The sequence below is a fragment of the Sminthopsis crassicaudata genome, chromosome 2 (genome assembly GCF_048593235.1).
Source record: "Sminthopsis crassicaudata isolate SCR6 chromosome 2, ASM4859323v1, whole genome shotgun sequence".
In the NCBI taxonomy this organism is placed as follows: domain Eukaryota; kingdom Metazoa; phylum Chordata; class Mammalia; order Dasyuromorphia; family Dasyuridae; genus Sminthopsis; species Sminthopsis crassicaudata.
This window is the reverse complement of record NC_133618.1, coordinates 205,056,178-205,075,410: the sequence shown is the minus strand read 5'-3', so window position 1 is coordinate 205,075,410 and position 19,233 is coordinate 205,056,178. Positions and strand designations below refer to the sequence as shown.

Here is a 19,233-nt window from a genome sequence, read left to right as displayed (position 1 = left end):
AAGACTTCTAAAGCCCTGTCCAGTTCTAAAATTATGATCCCAGGGGTTACAAAATTCTTAGGAGTTTCCATCCCCCAGATTTCCTTGGGGAAATAATTTTATATATATATATACACACACACACACACACACACACACACACACACACACACACACACACACACACACACAAATATATAATTTATATATTATACCATATGCAAATATTACATCAATAGTTGAAGATACAAGAAACTGTTTTTTAAGTTTCAGCTTCTTTTTGTTCCCCCTTTGACCACTGTCCTTTGTTCTTCATCTTGGTCTCTGAAGTTACTGAAAAAGCTGAGATCTCCATATGAGCATTTTATTCAACAACTTAATTCAAGCCAGAAAGATGAAGCAGTGGATATAATGGAGAAAACAGTGTTTTAGTATAAAGTTCAAATCCTAGCCCAGCCACTTATATGCCAGATGACCCTGGAAAATTAATATTGCTTCATGAGGCCTCAGTTTCCCTAGTCATTTGTCAAGTAAGTTTGACATTGAAAGTCACAGCTACCTCTAAATGCTTTGCTGCTATTTAAGTCAATGATCAAGTTCTCATAGGAGTTTTTAACCTGGGGCCTGTAAACTTGTTTAAAAATATATATATAAATTTCTATAATAACATTTTAATACGGGCAGGTAGGTGGCACTGGATTTGGAGTTAGGCCTGTTCTCGAGTTTAAATTTGATCTCAGACACTTAACTAGCTATGTGACTGGATAAGTCACATAACCCTGTTTGCCTCAGTTTTCTCATCTGAAAAATGAGCTGGAGAAGAAAATGGTAAATCAGTGCAACTAGCTTTGCCAAGAAAACCCCAAACTGGGTCACTGAACCAATTGAACAACAATATTAAGGTAATAGATTTGTGATAATATATATGTATATATACATACATATATATATACATATATATATATATATATATTTACATATTTAAAGATAATGGTTTTGAGAAGAAATCTGTAGACTTCACTAGACAAAGTGGGAAGTCCTTGACACAAAAAGGATTAAAAACTCTTGTAATCTTGAGAATGAAAACAATGTAAATTCATAGTGCAGTACTAGCATAATTGTTGGAAGAGTGTTGTCTCTAGAGTCAGTAATAGTGATTTAAAGTTCTGCCTCTGATTCTTATTACCAATGTGATTTTGGTCAAGTCATTTAATTCCTTGGATGTCAGTTTCCTCATCTGTAAAATAGAGTTTGGGGCTAGATGGCTTTTGGAGTTCTTCAGAATTCTAGATCAGTGATCTTCTGATTAGCTTAGCATACAATTTCTTTCCTGTGAACTTCACAGCTCTATGAGTGAGACATTCAAGAACCCTAGGATATAGGCCCTTATTTCAAAGGAATTTGCTTTGAAAATGGCCTGCAAGTAATGATTTACTAGGCATTTATTCTTGAGCTATTTTTCTTTTTAATTGTTGGGCTCAGCTACAGGGACACTTTCAAATTTTATTTTTAATTTAAAAGAGAATTCCTTGTTTTTACCACAGGGTGCAGATTTCATACTCGTTTCCAATTTACAGAGTGAGGTTACCAAAATATCTTTTAGGAAGGTGGGATTTATGAGAATATCAACAGGATTTATGCTCTTGGTCCTAAGAATATGGAATGTTTTTATGTGCATGTACGTGACATAGGTTTGCAAAGTTAAAAAATATTTGCATTGTTTCATCCAAAAAAATGATAGATTCTTCCCCTCCTACACTCACATTTTTATATATTTTTTAAAACCATAAAATTGCAAACAGACCCAAGGAGGAAAAACTCTGCAGCAGTATGGCTATATGTCTGCTGGTTAACCTTGGCCACAAAAATTGATCTGTGGGAATTTCTTGCAGTGTAACATACTCCCTCCAAATCCATAGTTATTACTCTAAACCTATTAGTGCCACCTGGGTTTGCATATCTGCAGTGCTGTCCAAGAGAAGACAGATTAGTTCCATCATATACTTTGCCAGAGGGGTGGACTCACCAGGGAGCCTCCCCTAAGGGAGAAAGAGGGCTCTAGCCCTTTAATGAGAATCTAGTGCTTTTATAATAGTGTTTGGTGACCTAGAGATTTTCTGTCAAGTCATTTCAAATTAAATTGGCAGTCTGGATCTGGCTGAGTTTAGCCCATATGAGTTTTGTTGTTCCATATATTATAAGCAGGAAGCCAATTCTCATACCAATGTGGTAAAGCTTATTAGGCATGGGCTCTCCAATAGAAGGCTATGTCCCAGAGAGATTACCCGTTGCCTAGCTTTGTGGGGTAACTGGAAAAGCCATCACTAGGGCAGAATATTTTTAGGGAGAAAGCAAGAATTTTGTGTGCAGAATAAAAATACAAAACCTACACAAACACTAATTCTCCTCTGTTTACAGAAAGCTTGAGAAAATATATAGCTTTCCACTTGGTTTCAGAGATTGGCTTTAATTGGCTTTTGCAAATGGTTTCCTTCTAGATAGCCATCTCGAGGTATGTATAGAGTCCCAAGTCTGGGAAAAGATGTATCTCTTCATTCATAATCTTAGCCAAGGTGGGATTCGTCCAAGTCTGCTGGAGCCAGCCTGCTTTTCACCTGAGGAGACAGATGCATCCTCTCCATGGGCTCCTCTAGGGAAGGGAACAAAATTATTTCACATCAAAAGGGCTCACCTGTATGCATCTCTGAGCTCCTACACTACTCCCTTCTACTCCAAGAATCAGGATGACTAATCCTACCAGAAGTGGTCTAGACTCTAGAGTCTTGAAGAAAAAATATTTCTGGGCCAGTTGCTTTGTGATTGTCAATACCCTTTAGATACAATGTGGCTCTCCTGGAAATCCAAAAAGAGTTATCTTTCTAAAGTGAAACTTGGGTTGGTTTTGGGGTAACAATTAACCTTCATTTTATCATGGAGAAGGAAAAATTTAGTGAAGAAAAAACATTCACTTTTTCAGTTGTGTATGATTTTTTTCATGACTCCATTTGGATTTTTTCTTTTTTGGCAGAGAAATTGGAGTAGTTTGTCATTTCCTTCTCCAGCTCATTTTACAAATGAGTAGGTTAAGTGACTTGAATAGAGTCACAAGCTAGTAAGTGAGGTCAGATTTTGAACTCGGGCCTTCCTGACTCTGAACTTGGTACTCTATCCACTGAGCCACTTTTAGCTACCTCTGGAGAAAGGAGAAGGTCCTTAAATTATTTTTGCATGGGGAAAAGGGAAAAGATTAATTATGTATAGCATCTGAAGATAGAACTGAGTCTGAATGGATGAAAAGTTAGAGAGAGTCAGATTCTGGCTCAATATAAGGAAGAACTTTCTATAATTGGAGCTCTAAAAAGCCCAAGCAAACCAAATGGATGGTGAATTCATGGGACCATTGATTTAGAACTGGAAGGGACTTCAGAGGCCATCCAATCCAGCCCCCTCATTTTTATAGGAGAAAACTGAAGCTGATAGATATTAATGGCTTGCCCAGTATCCTACAATTAATAAATATCAGAAGGAATATCTGAATTTGGGTCTTCCTGAATCTAACATTCTTTCTGCCAAACTGTGTAGCAGCCTCAATCTTTCAATGCAAGTATTGAGACAGAGATTGGAAGATTTCCTGTCAGTCAGGGCTGTTACAGAGGGGATTCCTACCTGGAGAGGGAAGGACTAGATCCCGTGATGTCTGATGGTCTGTGCCAGGACTGCTGGCAGAGATGCACCTTAAGGGGTTGATGGGCTTGGGTAGAATGGAAAGAGCCCTGGCTCTGGAGTTCTAATTCTGCCACTGATGCGTATGAGACTTCAGGCAAATCTTAAGCTCTTTAATATTAAATGGTATTGGGGATAGAATATTGAGTCTATAGTCAGGAAAACCAAAGTTCAAATATGACCTCTGATACTTTCTATCTGTGTAACCCTGGACAAGTCAATCACTGTCTGCCTCAGTTTCCTCAGCATAAAATGAGGATAATTATAGCACCTACCTCCCAGGGTTGTTGAAAATGAGATATTATCTGTAGTCCTTAGCACAGTGTCTGCCAGTAGTAGGTATCTAATAAATGTTTGTTTCCCTTCCTCACACTTTCCCTCATGTTTCATCCTCTGTATAACAAAGGGGATGAATTACTACATGGTTTTTTGTAGTCCCTTCCAGCTGTATATCCATGGTCCTAGGCAGTTTTCTCAAGGCTGTTGCTTGTCCCTACTGTTCCAGGACTTCTTTTGATCACAGCCTCTTCCTCTGGGAGTAGACTTGCCATTCCAAGTGATAAATGACAGATCCATCCACATATTTGATAACTGCAGGACACATTTCTCCCAGCTGCCATTTTCAAAGAGTGAGCAATCATTGGAACATAGAAGCATTTATAAAGAACATTCCCGGGGGTCCTGATCTGTTCACCCTTGCTGTCCAGACACATTCACAAACCTTGTCAGACTTCTCCCTCCTTTGGTAATCAATCATAGCTCACATTTCTGTAGTATTCTAATGTTTCACAATATTTGTTTCATAAAACTCAGACAACCTACTGTCAGATAGAACATCAAGTATTCTCATTCTCATTTTTGAAGAAACTGAGGCTCAGACAAGTTAAGGGAATTATCTCAAGTCATAGTGTTAGTAAATGTCAAAGCTGAAATTTGAACCCTGGCGTCTCCTAATACTAATGCCTTATTCTTTTTCTGCTATGTCAGCCTAAATGGAGAATAGATGGTCTGCTTTAAAAAAAAATACACATACACATATATCGAAAATAATCGTTTCATTTTTTTTCCTTAAGTCAATTTAACTAAGATCTGTTTTAAATATTTTAATAATTATATTTCTATAAATTGGTTTTCTTTGTATTCTGCGTATTTTATTTATGCATTCAAAAGCATTATTTTGAAGTGTCTCCAGGCTTCACTGAACTGCCTAAGGGGTCCATCATACAAATAATAATAATAATAATAATAATAATAATAATAAAACTAAGAACCATTTCTTAAATACTCTGACTGCTGGGGCCCCAAGTAGAAATGCTGATGCTGCTACTCATTCCTGATACAATGATGCCCCGTGATTCCAGCTGGACAATTTCACACTGGGAAAGATTACAGAGTTCTCAACTCTTGGTTTCTTCTAATAAGCTCCTGTCTCTCCTTTCTATGCTGATAGGAGTTAGACACTATAATCATTTCTCTCTCTATCTCTGTCTCTGTCTCTGTCCCTCTTTCTTTCTTTCTCCCTCTCCTTCTGTGTCTCCCTCTCCCTCCTCCTCCTCTCTCATCCCCTCCTCCCTCTCTCCTCCTCTCTCTCTCTCTATACCTATATATATATAAAACTATACCATATATATACCTATACCATATATATATACACATATACCCCCACACCCACACCATATGTATATATACTATACACTTACACATACCACATATATATTATACATATACCCTATACCATATATATATATGTGTGTGTGTATGTATATATGTATATATACATACACACACACATATATATATACATACACACACCTATATACCCATACCACATATATTATATATACCCTATACCATATACACCCATACACATATATATCTATATCCACACACATGGATGAGGATCATATCCTTATTCTTCTTTCTTCTACCATGATTACATCCCCTTCCATTGTCCTGTCAGAAACTGGCATAAGAAAATGAAGAAACCCAGGACATTTCAGTATCTCCCCAATGTGCCAACATGTCTAGAGGCACTGGCTGAGACCTATTTATCTCTGATGTACTTTATCTATGGTAAGCCAGTATCTCCATCCCGTGCTCTATAAATACTGTAACATCAAACGAGTGACAAGATAATTTAGGAAGCAGTCTCTCCATAGATTCATGTCCATATTTGTCAGTAATATGCAGTCAATTCATAGGAATAGACTTGCCAGAAATCTTTGAGGTTGTATAGTCACTCCCTCTCATTTCGTAGAGGAGAAAAATTGAGGTCTAAAGAACTGATGAGAATTACTTATGTCAATGGAGATGTTAAGTGCCAGACCTGGGTTCAAATCTAGGTCCTCTGAGTCTTTATTTTCTAGTAGCTTGGCACTAGAAAGTTAGCCATTCTACTTATTGTGTGATAATGGGACAGTCACTTTACCTCTGATTTTCTCATCCTTAAAATAAGGGACATCAGACCAGAATATCTCTAAGCTCTGTTTGCATTCTAACAATCTTCGAATTCAATTTGAAGGAGAAATCAGTATCTTAGAATGACTTGACCAATCATGTCTCATTCTTCATCATTTCTCAGCTGCCTCCTAATCCCACTTCTGTTGGCCCCTTCTATCATACTGGAAGTTCTTTCTGTGTCTTCCATTTTGCAGCAGGATCTAGACCAGCTATCCCTTATTTTCCAGACTACAGCACCATGACTCTACACAATAGCACCCTTCTTACCCCCCTAGTTTTTCAGCTCTCTTTTAAGTGTTGTCTTCTCACATTAAAACATAAACTTCTTGAGGGCAGAAACCATGTTCCTTTTTGCTTATATTTGTAACTTAGTGCATACACAGTGTCTAGCAAATGTAATAATTCTCACTAACGAGAGGCCAGAAAAATTGTCTTGTAGCTCCAAAGTGATTTGTTGTTTGTGCTAACTGTCCAAGGAGTTGGGGTGGAAGATACAGATGAAAATCTTAGGATGAGAAAATCTGATTTACTTGCATTTGCTAATTCCTTCTTTAGAGCCTGCACTAAATTTATACACATAAATTTACTCAATTTCTGAATTTAGTATGATTATTTCCTCCCACTTAACAACTAAGTGTAAAATTAAAAGAAAAAAAAAAGCCCAACCCCATCACCCAGATCTGTCTCCTTATGGTGGGAGCACCATATGTCAGGCCAGTCAAACAAAGTCCCTTATGTTTTTAAGATCAGAAAACTTTAGGTATTTGAACTGGGGGGAGGAGGGAGGAATGAAAACTAATTGCTCAGATTTTTTTTTTCTTTCTTTGTATTTTAGTTTCTCTCTCTTGTGCCAGTCCTTTAGAAATATGTTTTCCAGATAATACTATTTTGCTGTGCACTAAATAGTAGATAAGGCTATATTTTTATAAATCATCAGGGCAATGGACTTCACATAAAACAGAGAAATTTTTAAAAATTTAAATAATATATTAAGTAATAATAACTTTAAATAATATTAATGAAAAGTTTTAAAATAATATTTACTTACATTTTATTAATAAAAATTTATTTACTCACATTTTATTAGTTAACATATTTATTTACTTATATTTTATTAATTGATAATAAATTTCAAATAATATTAAATAATATTTTAATAAATTTGGAGAAAAATGGAAGAAGCTAACATGTAGATGCTAGTTTGAGAGGACACAGGCACATATTTATAATTGTCAGATAAAGTACCATGATATTTTAAAATTTATTATTCTATGTGGTAAATCTATTTTCATGGTCCTCATTAAAACTTAGAATGGCAGGTTTCAAAACAAGGCCAGTGTTCAGTAATGAGCAAAAACTACCATCTCAATCCCGAGTGACACTTCTAAACACTTGGCGGCACAAGGGCTTCTTTGGAGTAAGATTAAGTTAATGGAAGCATTTGGGTAACATCTGCACGAGTCCTCAGCCTCTGTAGGCCAACTTGAACTGCAGTGAAATGGGATGGAAGATTTCTCTGATTATCACTTAAGAACCCAATTGGCTGGAGTTCCCCCTTTTAAGCACTATTCAGAATAATGCATAGTATCAAGAGAGAGCCTCTCTAAACAAAACACATTAGTGATGGGGAACAGAGAGATCCCTACAGACACATCTTAGTGGGTAATAAGAATTAGGTTGTTAAATCATGAGAACATCATTATTTACTGAAGAAAAAGCTGTTTTCTCACCCAATATTTTATAAAATTTTAGCATTTTTGCACATTTGGGATCAGAACTGAGACTGTATCTTGGGTTATAGATTGTAGAAGAGGATCTTAGAGGTCATATAATCCAAACACTTCATTTTGCAGATAAGGAATTGAAATAATTTGCCCAAAGTAGCAAATAATTATGATTCAAATTCATGTCTTCTGGCTCCAAATCTAGCCAGATTTTTTGTTTCATTGTGCCACACTTGTCTAAAACATTATCCTAATCTTTCAAGGAGTTATGACCCAGATAGAAACTCACAAGTGCAGAGGTGAGGAAGAATGAGATAAATGGAGAAGGCTGATATACTTACCTTTCTTATCGTTCACCCTACCTTCAAGTTCCTTACGTTAACAACAAAGATAAGTTTCAATTTAATTCTGATTCACAAATCAGCAGTTTGTCCGAATAGGGAAACCAATTGTTTAACAAGAACATGAGTTTCATTTATGAAGTATTAAATCGGCTTGGCAAGACAGGATTAAGAGTCATGTGCAGGGCAAGATGGGAAACATTATGCCCCATATGCCTTTCTCTCATGAGATTCTATCAAGCCTTCCCTTAATAAGGAACAATTGCTCAAATACTTCCAAAAATAGGAAAAAGTTAAAATAATTTATGTGAGGGGCAAAGGTTTTAAAATAATATGATCTATATTTAGAGGCACTTTGTGTGTATGAGAGAAAGAGAGAAGCAGGGGAAGAAGACAGTGGGAGAGGGAGGGAAGGAGAAGGGGAAAAGGAGATAGAGAGAAAGAAGGGAGAAGAAAAAGAGACAGAGAGGGATTTGAAAGAGAAAGAAGGAGGAAATGCGAGCCAGAAAGAAAGAGAAGGGACAGAGACAGACTCTAAGACAGATTGTTTTTCCTTTTAAATTCCTCCCCCCCACCCCCATTTGTTCACCTTTAACTGAAAAGCTACACTTGTTTGGCTTAAGTCAGTGGGCTCTGTCTCATTCCTATGCTTTTTCTATTTATTACCTCTTTACCTCCTAATTTTTAAACTAGACATTTGGAGGAGACAAGACAATGATTTCCACAGAATCAGCATTAGGTCAATGGATTCCCTTCTTGGTAATATGACAGACTGGACTGATATTTGGATCAAGGAGAAGCTATCTACTCACAAGGTGGTGAAGCTATGGTAGGATCTACTTCTCCAAGTAAACTAATTCAATGACCTTCTTTCAAAACCCAATATTTGAGTTGCTTCTGTCTCTGATTAATACTATACCTCTCTTAATGCAGCCTAAAATGGCATTAGATTTCTTGTCTACCATTTCCTATTGGTGACTCATACTGAGTTTGGAGACCATGGAAATCCTGGATTTATTTCAGAAAGATCTATCATCTAGTCATGTCTTCCTACTCTTGACTTCTGAGGTTGATTTTTTTTTAACACAAGTGTAACACTTTACATTAATTTCTTTTATAGTTCATCTTGTGAGATTTGACCCAGTGTTTGGGCTTGCTATCTTTTTGGATCCAACCTGTTAGCTTTTTCTACTAGTCTCATGGAAATTGCAAATGTGACAAGTTTGTCCTTCATGCATTGATCCAAGTCATTGTTAAAAATGACAAACAGCACAAGTATACTAGCCCAGCTCTCTGAGGCAGTCCATAAGCATCCTCCTTTCAAACTAACATCATATTTGGTCTATTCTTTGCATTCATCTCTTTAACCAGTTTTGAATTTTCTTAGCTATAGTCCAGCCTATACCTTTCTACCTTGTCCTCAAGAATAGTATAAGAGATTTTGCCAAATGCTTTATTAAAATTTAGAGTTTGTATTCTAATATCTCCCTGATCTCAGTCTAGTAACCTTTTTAAAAAAGACAATGATGTTAACCTGATATGAAATTCTACTGAGGAGGTGATGCTATTTGGAATCATCTTTTTTTTTCCTTCTTCTAGAAATTTGCTAGCCACCCCTCTAATTGCTTAGAATTAGAAGTCACATTATTTTCTGGAAGTGAGCCTCACCCCCTTTTCTCTCTCTCTCTCCCTCTCTCTTTGTCTATCTCTATCTTTCTGTGCCATCTCTGTCTGCTTCTATCTCTCTCTCTCTTCCTAGCCGAGCCTAAAACTGTTACTTCTTTAATTCTTTTAGCTGTGCCATATTGAGAACAGATTAAAGTGTCTAGACTTCTTATTCATATCTCATTTTTTTCTTCTGAAAAAATAAAACCAACCAAATTTCTTCCTTTAAAAAAACATAAAATGAAAACAAATAGGATTTTGAGGATCACAGATATTGAGTTGGAAAGGACTTCAGAAGTTATTCTAGTAGGACCCCCTAATTTTGAAGAGAAAGTCTAGAAAGTATATGATGTGAAAAAAAGCACATTATAGTAAGTGGTAGAAATGAGATTCGAACTCAACCCTTGTGATTCATATCTAGCACATCTCTCACTGTCACCACATTGCCTCTAGAATTGAAGCATGGTATATATGACCTGCCATAATAATCCTACAGCAATGTGTGTCATGGTGTAGAGGTAAGATTGGATTCTTAAAGGCACAGGCTCTAACAGTCCTACCAAGGAAGGAGATCTGATCGATGGACTCTGTTGTCTGAGGTTGTCTGAAGATCAATTAAGTTGGGAGTAGCTCACCATCAGGTTGACCACAGAGTGACAATCTTTTGAGTCATAGCAATTTCCAAAGACTGTCTCCTTAAATCACAAAGAGATCAGGCTTTGCATCAGTATGAGGAGTGTATGAGGAGGGCATACTAATAGAACCACAGAGACCCAAAGTCTTGAAGTGAGGAGCTAAACTTGGATGTGAAGAATAATTTCCCAATGAAAAGATTGTTAAACACTGGAATGGTTTCCCTGAGGGAGACTATGTAATCTTCTCTGTAGGTGTTTAAAAATAGGATGGATCCTGATTTGCCTGAGCTAGCTTCCGTGTGGTCCTGCCTGGAGGTGTGGGGCTGGACTTCTATGACCTCTTAGCTTTCTTCCTTCTCTGTGAAATGTGGGTAATAATTCTCGCCTTCCTTGCAGGGATTTTGATGGCATGTGAATCACTGAGAAGATGTAAACTGCTATTATAAGAGTTGTAATTATAATCATTACTGCTAATAGACCACTGGGCTTGACTCTCAGAGTTCACTAGGGAATGTGAGGATAAAGGACTGCCCTGAGACAAGAATCATCAGATCTCCAAGTCAGGCAATTAGCATCACCTTGAGGTGAGAGCACCTTTCTTCTAGGCTTCTCAAGTTTATGAACTCTGTGGTCCAGGGCTTCTATTGGAAAGGATCTAACAGGATCTTGGGATCAGCCTTTTTTTTTTTTTTTTTTTTTTTTTTTTTTATCATGGGAGAGGGACATCATCTAGGAAACCCACTTTAAGTTTAGAAGAAAATTATATCTTTTTCTGTGGCCTGTGGGAACAGTACAGCTCTGATTCCCAGTACTTCCCTGGAATATGGAGAAAGACCAAGATGTTTTCAGAGGTAAGAGACAGAGGAAAAGTGGCTAAGTAACAAATTCAAGGTCATTGAACTCTGTAATGCTGGACTAGAAAATAGATGATGGGAAATAGGATGGAATAGAAGATTGAAAATAGGATCTGACAGTGTAGTCTTGGGGAAAGAGAGTTTGTTTAGGAATCAGAAAATCTGAGTTAAAACCCTGGCTATTCTGATACTTAATACCTATGGAATATGGGGTCTTCCTTTTTTTTTTTTTTTTTCACCAAATAAGAAGTTGGACCAGTTATCTCAAAGGACTTTCCCATCCCTAAATCTTATGATCTAGGATCCCTTGTTTTTGTAACAAGACCAGTTTCCACAGGACAACCACCTTCTGACAAATATGAATTCAAAACCTTTGTAATATATGACCAGTAATAATAATGATAATAATAATAGCTTACATTCATATAGTGCTTACTATGTGCTAGGCACTGTTAAGTGCTTTACAATTATTATCTCATTTGATCCTCACAACAACCCTGGAAACTAGATGCTATTATATCTCCATTTTACAGATGAGGAAATGAGCAAAATGAAGTTAAGTGATTTACACAGGCTCACACAGCTACTTAGTGTATGAAGTTGGATTTGAACTCAAATCTTCCAGTTTCCAGGTCCAATATCCTATCTTCTGTGCCACCTAGCTGCTAAAATAATATCATCTCACATTTTTACAGCATCTCAAGATTCAAAAAGTACATTCTTCACAGCTACCTTATGAGAGAGCTAGCACAAATGTTATTATCCTCATCATCCAGATGAAGAGGTTCTTCAGGGAAATTAAGTGACTTGCCCAGTGTCATACAGGTGGTTGAGTATTACACCCAGGGCACAAACTTGAGGGTTCTGATTCTGAATCCATGCTACCCTTCAACTTTTATGTACATAGAATTAAAGAATCTTAAAAAGCGAAGAACCTTAGAGACCATCAGTGACCACTCAATGCAATCATTGCTTTGAAACAGATGTTCATTCAGTCTCTGTTTGAACAGTTTTAGGTCAATAAAATGACAATACTGCATATCTATTTCACATTGCTTTGGGCACATGCTAGATATTTAAATGACTCTAATTATTAATAATTTTTTCATTGTAATAGGCTAAAAAGATGAGAGGAAGGGTGAATGCAGGATTGGTCTTGGACTATAGATTTAGGAATTCCTAAGAAGACAGGAAGCAGGTGAGTCATTGATTCTATAAGGAGGAGGGTAAAAATCTGAACCAAATTGAAGCCCCAAATTGATCTCTCTGTAATTTTCACCCAATTAGAGTTATGTATTTTTGAGCTGGAATGAATTTTCTTACAGATTATTCCAGTTTTTCCCTTTCCCATTTTATAGATGAAGAAAGCAAGGCCCTAAGGGATGAATAATTTTCTCAAGGATCATATAGTTTAATCAGCTCAAATTCTATTTCTTTCAGCATCTCAGAAAGAAAATATACAAAATTCACTGACTGTAATCAGTAGGAAGACAAACCAAACAATATGAAACATGAGGGGAAGGCAATGCAGAGGTGACTTGCTTAATGGTCTATAGATTTTCTTTCAAAGTTATTTTTTTTTCTTTATTTCTACACTAGCCATAGATAGATCTTCTAAGTTCCTTTAAGAAAAATGCACAAAGTCATCAGATACCATTTAGCACAGAACAGCAAATTTACTCAAGGGACAAACAGGACTCTGACCATCTAGAATAGAGAGTCTACCATTCACGGTTCAAAAACTATGTAGCTGTATTGTTTTGTAAAGGGGTTGGCTTCCAAATAGTTAATGATAAATCAACCTAAAACACACACATACACACACCCTTCCAGAAAGAAGTTGTGTGAATCTATTTTAAGGATTGTCTGTGGTAGACTGATTGGTATATGTGACACTGTTGAAAAAGTGTGTGTGTGTGTATGTGTGTGTGTGTTTACACGTTTGCAGATGGGCTCCCCAGAGAGAGTGAGAAGGAGGAAGGGAAGGAGAGTGACACACATGTGTAAAGACAAAGACAGAGAAAAGGATAAAGGAGAGAGAAAGACAGAAGATGGAAATGGGGTTGTCAGAGGGAAGAAGAGAAGAAAGGATGAAAAAAGCCAAGAGTGAGAAAAGAGGAAAGAAAAAGAAGTGAGACAGATAAGTATGGTAGTACCAGATGCCCATTTTATGTGAGGTCTTACACAGTGATCTGCAAAAATATTCCCTTCCCCTGGGGTGCCATTATAATACTACTCTAGTAATGTGCATCATCTTAGTTTCGACTTCTTGGCTTGCAGATGTGCCCAAATGTCATAAATATTCTGTTCTTCTTTTGAATAATGTGGGCTTTGATCTTCCACCCCTATAGGACTACAGTTCTCTAGAGCATAATGACAGTTTTTATTTACCTCTGTTATAGACTGATGCTATCAGATGAGACTATTTTATCTGAAATTTTACAGTACAAATCTCCTCTGACAGCTGGATATGATCTTTTGCTTGGGATATTGGAAGTGAGTTACAGTGTGTCTTGTAATAATTTTATGGAGCCCAGGCCAGCCAGTATTTTGGAAACATTTTCAGAGAAGTGGGAATCAGCAGATAAATATGTTCTGTGCTGTCCTTATAATAAGGAAAAGAACATGGATTTTCTTAGTATAAAAAGCCCTCATAGTTAATGTCAGGCCTTGGTTTTCTAACCTTACCTAGCTCAAGAAAACAAAATAAAAAACTGGATTTAGGGCTAGAAAATATGGGCTTGGATGTCAGCTCTGCTACTTGCTTCCAGGATGGTATTGATAAAATCATCATAATTACTTCTCTGAATTTCTGGTTTTTTTTTTTTTTCCTTTCTAAGAGAATTGAAATGATTGTGGTCCAAGCAGAAGAAATAACTAGATCAAGGTCATATAGTCAGTGATTGAGCCAGCATTCAAATATATGCTGTCTCATATCTAGATCCTATGGGTATATTTTTTAAAATACAAAAAAAAAAAAAAAAAAAAAAAAGAAGAGAAATGAGCAATGGCCTTGTTATTCATTGTGGGAGAGAATGGGACAATACTATATTTTGCTTATATGCTCATTTACTATTTTCTTTTTCTTTTTTTTTTTTTTTAATAATTTTTATTTACCATATATATGCATGGGTAATTTTACAACATTGACAATTGCCAAACCTTTTGTTCTAATTTTTCCCCTCCTTCCCCCCCCCCCCAGATGGCAGGTTGACCAATACATGTTAAATATGTTAAAGAATAAGTTAAATACAATATATGTATTCATGTTCAAACAGTTGTTTTGCTGAACAAAAAGAATCGGACTTTGAAATAGTGTACAATTAGCCTGTGAAGGAAATAAAAAATGTAGGTGGACAAAAACAGAGGGATTGGGAATTCTATGTAGTGGTTCATAGTCATCTCCCAGTGTTCTTTCACTGAGTGTAGCTGGTTCAGTTCATTATTGCTCTATTGGAACTGATTTGGCTCATCTCATTGTGATTGACACAGCCATCAGAATTGATCATCATATAGTATTGTTGTTGAAGTACACAACGATCTCCTGGCCCTGCTCATTTCACTCAGCATCAGTTCATGTAAGCGTCTCCAGGCCTTTCTGAAATCATCCTGTTGTTCATTTCTTACAGAACAATAATATTCCATAATATTCATATACTATAATTTATTCCACCATTCTCCAATTGATGGACATCCATGTAGTTTCCAGTTTCTGGCCACTACAAAGAGGGCTGCCACAAGCATTTTTGCACAAACAGGGGGATATAAGCCCAGTAGTAACATCATTTACTATTTTCTAATGTTTACCTTTTTTTTTTTTTTTTGAGCACGTAAGGAGTATGAATATGACTTGAGGAAATTAATCCAGGAGTAAGCATGAAAGTCTTAGTGTTGTTGAGGAAGCTGAGTATTATATCTAGCCCAGTATTTTTCTTATGTAGATCTATGAATCTTATGGTCCAGAAAAAAAAACAAAACAAAAAAACCCAAAACCCAAAACCCTGCTGGAACTCTGTCTTCCCAGAAATTAGCTGGAGTCAGGATCACTAAAAGGTCTTTATTCTTGATCTTTTACGGTCAAGGTCAGGGGGTTAGGCCTAGCAACCTCACCTACACCTTCCTCCCTCAAATGCCTGGAAAGACTGACTCAGCTTCTTGTCTCAATTCCTCTTCCTCCTCCTCCTCCTCCCACACATGTCACTTCCCCCTTTTTGTCCCACCAATCAAGTCAGCACAGAACAACTGGGGAGGGTCAACCTTCAAACAAGTTAATAGGGAACTGTCCAATTGGCAATTAGTCTCACGTGCTTCATTATCCAAGTGCATTTGCTCAGTTCTAGCCCTTTTCAAAACCCCAAAACAAAACAGAAGAAAAAAACATTGCAGCATCCCAATCTTGTTCAAGTCTAAAGTTTCCTCAGCAACTTCTTGGTGGAAAGTAGAAGTTGGATTGATGATTTCCTTTTTCTCCTTACAACTCACTCAGTACCCACTAGTCCCTTCAGCCCTCTTCTACTAATGAAAGCATCAGTTGTGGATTGGTTTTTTAAATAGATTTCAAAATAAATTTTCACATTCTCAATGTTCATTAAGGTATAAATTTAAGAAAACAAACAAATACACCAGCCAACAATAATTCCTCCACCCCTTCCAAAAAGTAACAATCAGACTTAAAAGCTAGAGTTGGAGGAGAGGCATCTTGGAGTGTTAGAATTGCTTGATCTCTGATGCTAGTTGGGAGATTGGGATTTTAACTTCTGATTATCTCACACAATTTACTAGGATATAAAATAATATAAGACAGTATTGATTTGAATCCTTTCTCAACCATTAACTAGATGACCTTGGTATTGTCATTTCTTTTAATTTGGATGTCAAATTTTTCATTCCTAAAATGAGAGGTTGGAGATGACTTTTGAGTTTTTTTTTTCCCCTCAACTCTAAGCTTATGATCTACCAAATCACAAAAAGGCTGCAATTTGTGTAATTGGAGAGAATTTCCATTGAGGATTCCTCAAACTGCCAGAACTGGAAGGGATTTTAGGAATAATTCAGTTAAAACTAACCTTGTTATAAATAACTAAGACCTTGAGATGGAAGAATTTTACTCAAGGTCATAGGACTTGAATGCAGGGTTTTGTGACTTTAAAGCCCATGGTCTGATCACTAAAACAACATTTTAGATCCACCTGTACCTAGGGTTAATTAATAATAATGATAATAACAACAACAATAATAACTAATATTTTTATGGTGCTTACTATGTGGTGGGCCCTGATATCTACAATTTTTACTTCATTTGATCCTCACAACAACTCACCTGTGGAGTAAGTGCTATGATTGTTCCCATTTTATATACAAGGAAACCAAGGCAAATAGAGATTTAAGTATTTGATGCTGAATTTGAGCTTAGGTCTTCCTAACTCCAGGCCTGATGCTCTAGCCAATTAATTGCCGGTATGTCAACTGCTTTCAGTTGAATTTTGGAGAGAAATGAATGGTTATGTTTAGAATTTGTTGATTTCAGAACTCCCCCAATATGTTCCTAAATGGCTCAGCAGGAAGATTGTAAAAAATAAAATTAAAAACAAGTGGCAGATATTTTGTTCTCTGAACTGCTTCACTAATCAAATAACAAGGAACAAAGTGGGAAAATAGATATATTTCCCAACCTTGCTTGGCTTCTTTGCCTCAGCTCCCCAGAATACTGACTTGACCCAGACTGTGTGTGGTAGCCCAGCCAGACTGTGATGAGTAGCTCTTGCTCAGGAAGATCCTGGGTGGTTTCATAGGTATCCACTAGCTTTATACTCTTCCACTGACAACTCCAGTCCAGTTCTTAATCCAGATGTCTGTAAATTAAAAAAAAATATTTTGAGACCTGTATTACAACATAATTTTTTCCCTTTGTATGTAATCATATGTATTAAAACATTCTAAGAAGAGGTTCCTAGGCTGTAGCAGACTGCCAAAGGGATTTACGGAACAAAAAGGGCTAAGAACCCCTGCTCTTGCCCCTGATGTGAGATGTTTTGCCAGGGGCAGATAGGGCAGGGTTTGGGCTAAGCTCAGCCTAGAGTCTCTAAGTCTCAACCAGTAGACTTTCCTTTTCTGTCTGCCAGAATGACATTTGGTTCCAGGCCACTGGCTCGCTGTCATTGTCTGCCTCTTTCTGACATTTTTCATTTTTTCTGACTATCTCTTCACCTGCCTTTGCCCATTCTTTCCCTCTTCTTCTATTTATACTCAGACTTGTCTCTTCCAATAGAATGCAATTTTTCTGATGGAAAGATTTTCTTTCATTTTTATATTCATTTGTACCCTCAGCCTCAGCAAAAATGTCCTAATAAACATTTGTTAATTGAGTTGGTCTTAATTGGTTGGTTGTTGTCCTTCATTCTGGAAGGGGACCAAATTGACATCATTATGTCAGGGTCAAGGTACAGTGTTCCTGACTATGGCTTGGGAGCTTGGGAAATCCTGCCACAGATTAGGCACAAATAGGCCACACAAACTTTTGAAGTGGAGATGTCTCTAAATTTGTGATCTCACATTTCTTTTTTGATCTACTGAAATTCTGCTTTGCTCATAGAGGACAGTACGTTCTTTGATGTAGGCAGGCCTTGCTTCCCTGTCTGTATTTTGGTTTCTGGGTGGGATCCCCGACTGCTGCAGTAAACAGGCCAAGGTTGGGTAAAGCAGACAATTTTTAGGGCATCTTTTCTAGCCCCTTCATTTTGCCAGGAGATGAGCAATGCATTCCTTAAAAAAGGCTGCACAGACCTCCCCAGGGGGCTGCCGAATCCCACTGCTGCTTCAGTCTCATGAGGGGACGACCCTGTGTACAGAGTTGTAATTACAGCTCCCAGTGTATCCACACTTGCCTGTTGACACAGGATTCTGAGGTAGGTAAAAATTGTAAAATGGTATGGGTGATGTCTTTCTATGCACATAAATTAGATTTGTGAGACAGCATTGATCTCATTTTTTCTTTCAGAATCATCAGATTTCAGTGTCAAGACAAAAGTCAGGATGACTGGACATGGCTGGGGATGCAGTGGATGACCCTGGCTTCTTCCATGTCTGACCAAATACTGAGCCCTCCACAATGCCTGCTTCAGCTGCCTCCATGGTCATTGATACAAATTGTTCTTATCTGCCCATTCTGCTAGGGAAGTCTTCCCTTGCCTAGGGTATTGACCCCCCTAAGTCACTGGCAAGTCTGAGATTCTACAGTTATTCTTAACCTAGTTTAGCCCATCTGCTGAAACTATTCTTTGGGGTGTGGACACTGTGTCTGCTAAAACTTCTTGGAAACATGAGAGTTGGGTGGCAGGTGAACACCCAAAGTGGAAAGCAGCCTTGCAAAGTGCTTGGCAGCTCAGAGTAACTCCTTTTCCCTGAACACTATATACCCTGCTGGTTTTAATGTTTGTTGAATGAATAATGTAACATACACTTTAATCCTGTGATTTATTAAATGACTATTATGTGCATAGCACTTAAAAAGAAACAAAAAACTTTTAAATGACATTAGACAAGTTACTTGACCTAGTCTTTTTAGATAAGTGTATCTCCCTAAGCAGCAGACCTAAAACATTTGGGATCTGGGAGACCGAAGGAAACTTGCACAGCTAGCCAGGTTCTCCAAGGAAGGCATTTGGGAATTATTGAAAGCATAATTGCCATTGTCAGGGTTATTTCATGCCTGCTCTAAAGTTGCACTCTGGAGCACTGAGAATCTAATCATTTCTGTTATGCCCTCCAAGTGAATGACCTTTTCTTCTGTGCCTGAACAGGATGACTTTTCAAATGTCAAGAACCTTAATTCTCATTTAGCAAAGTCTATGTG

General features: G+C 37.2%; 1 long non-coding RNA gene across 1 annotated transcript in view; it reads left to right on the top strand.

Moving 5' to 3' along the window:
* Positions 1-18,881, top strand: part of LOC141555320 (uncharacterized) — a 108,795-nt gene extending 89,914 nt beyond the window's left edge. Inside the window, exon 4 of the long non-coding RNA XR_012486151.1 lies at positions 18,379-18,881. This is a non-coding gene — a long non-coding RNA (uncharacterized LOC141555320). The remainder of the gene's footprint in view (positions 1-18,378) is intronic.
* The last annotated feature ends 352 nt before the right edge of the window (positions 18,882-19,233 follow it).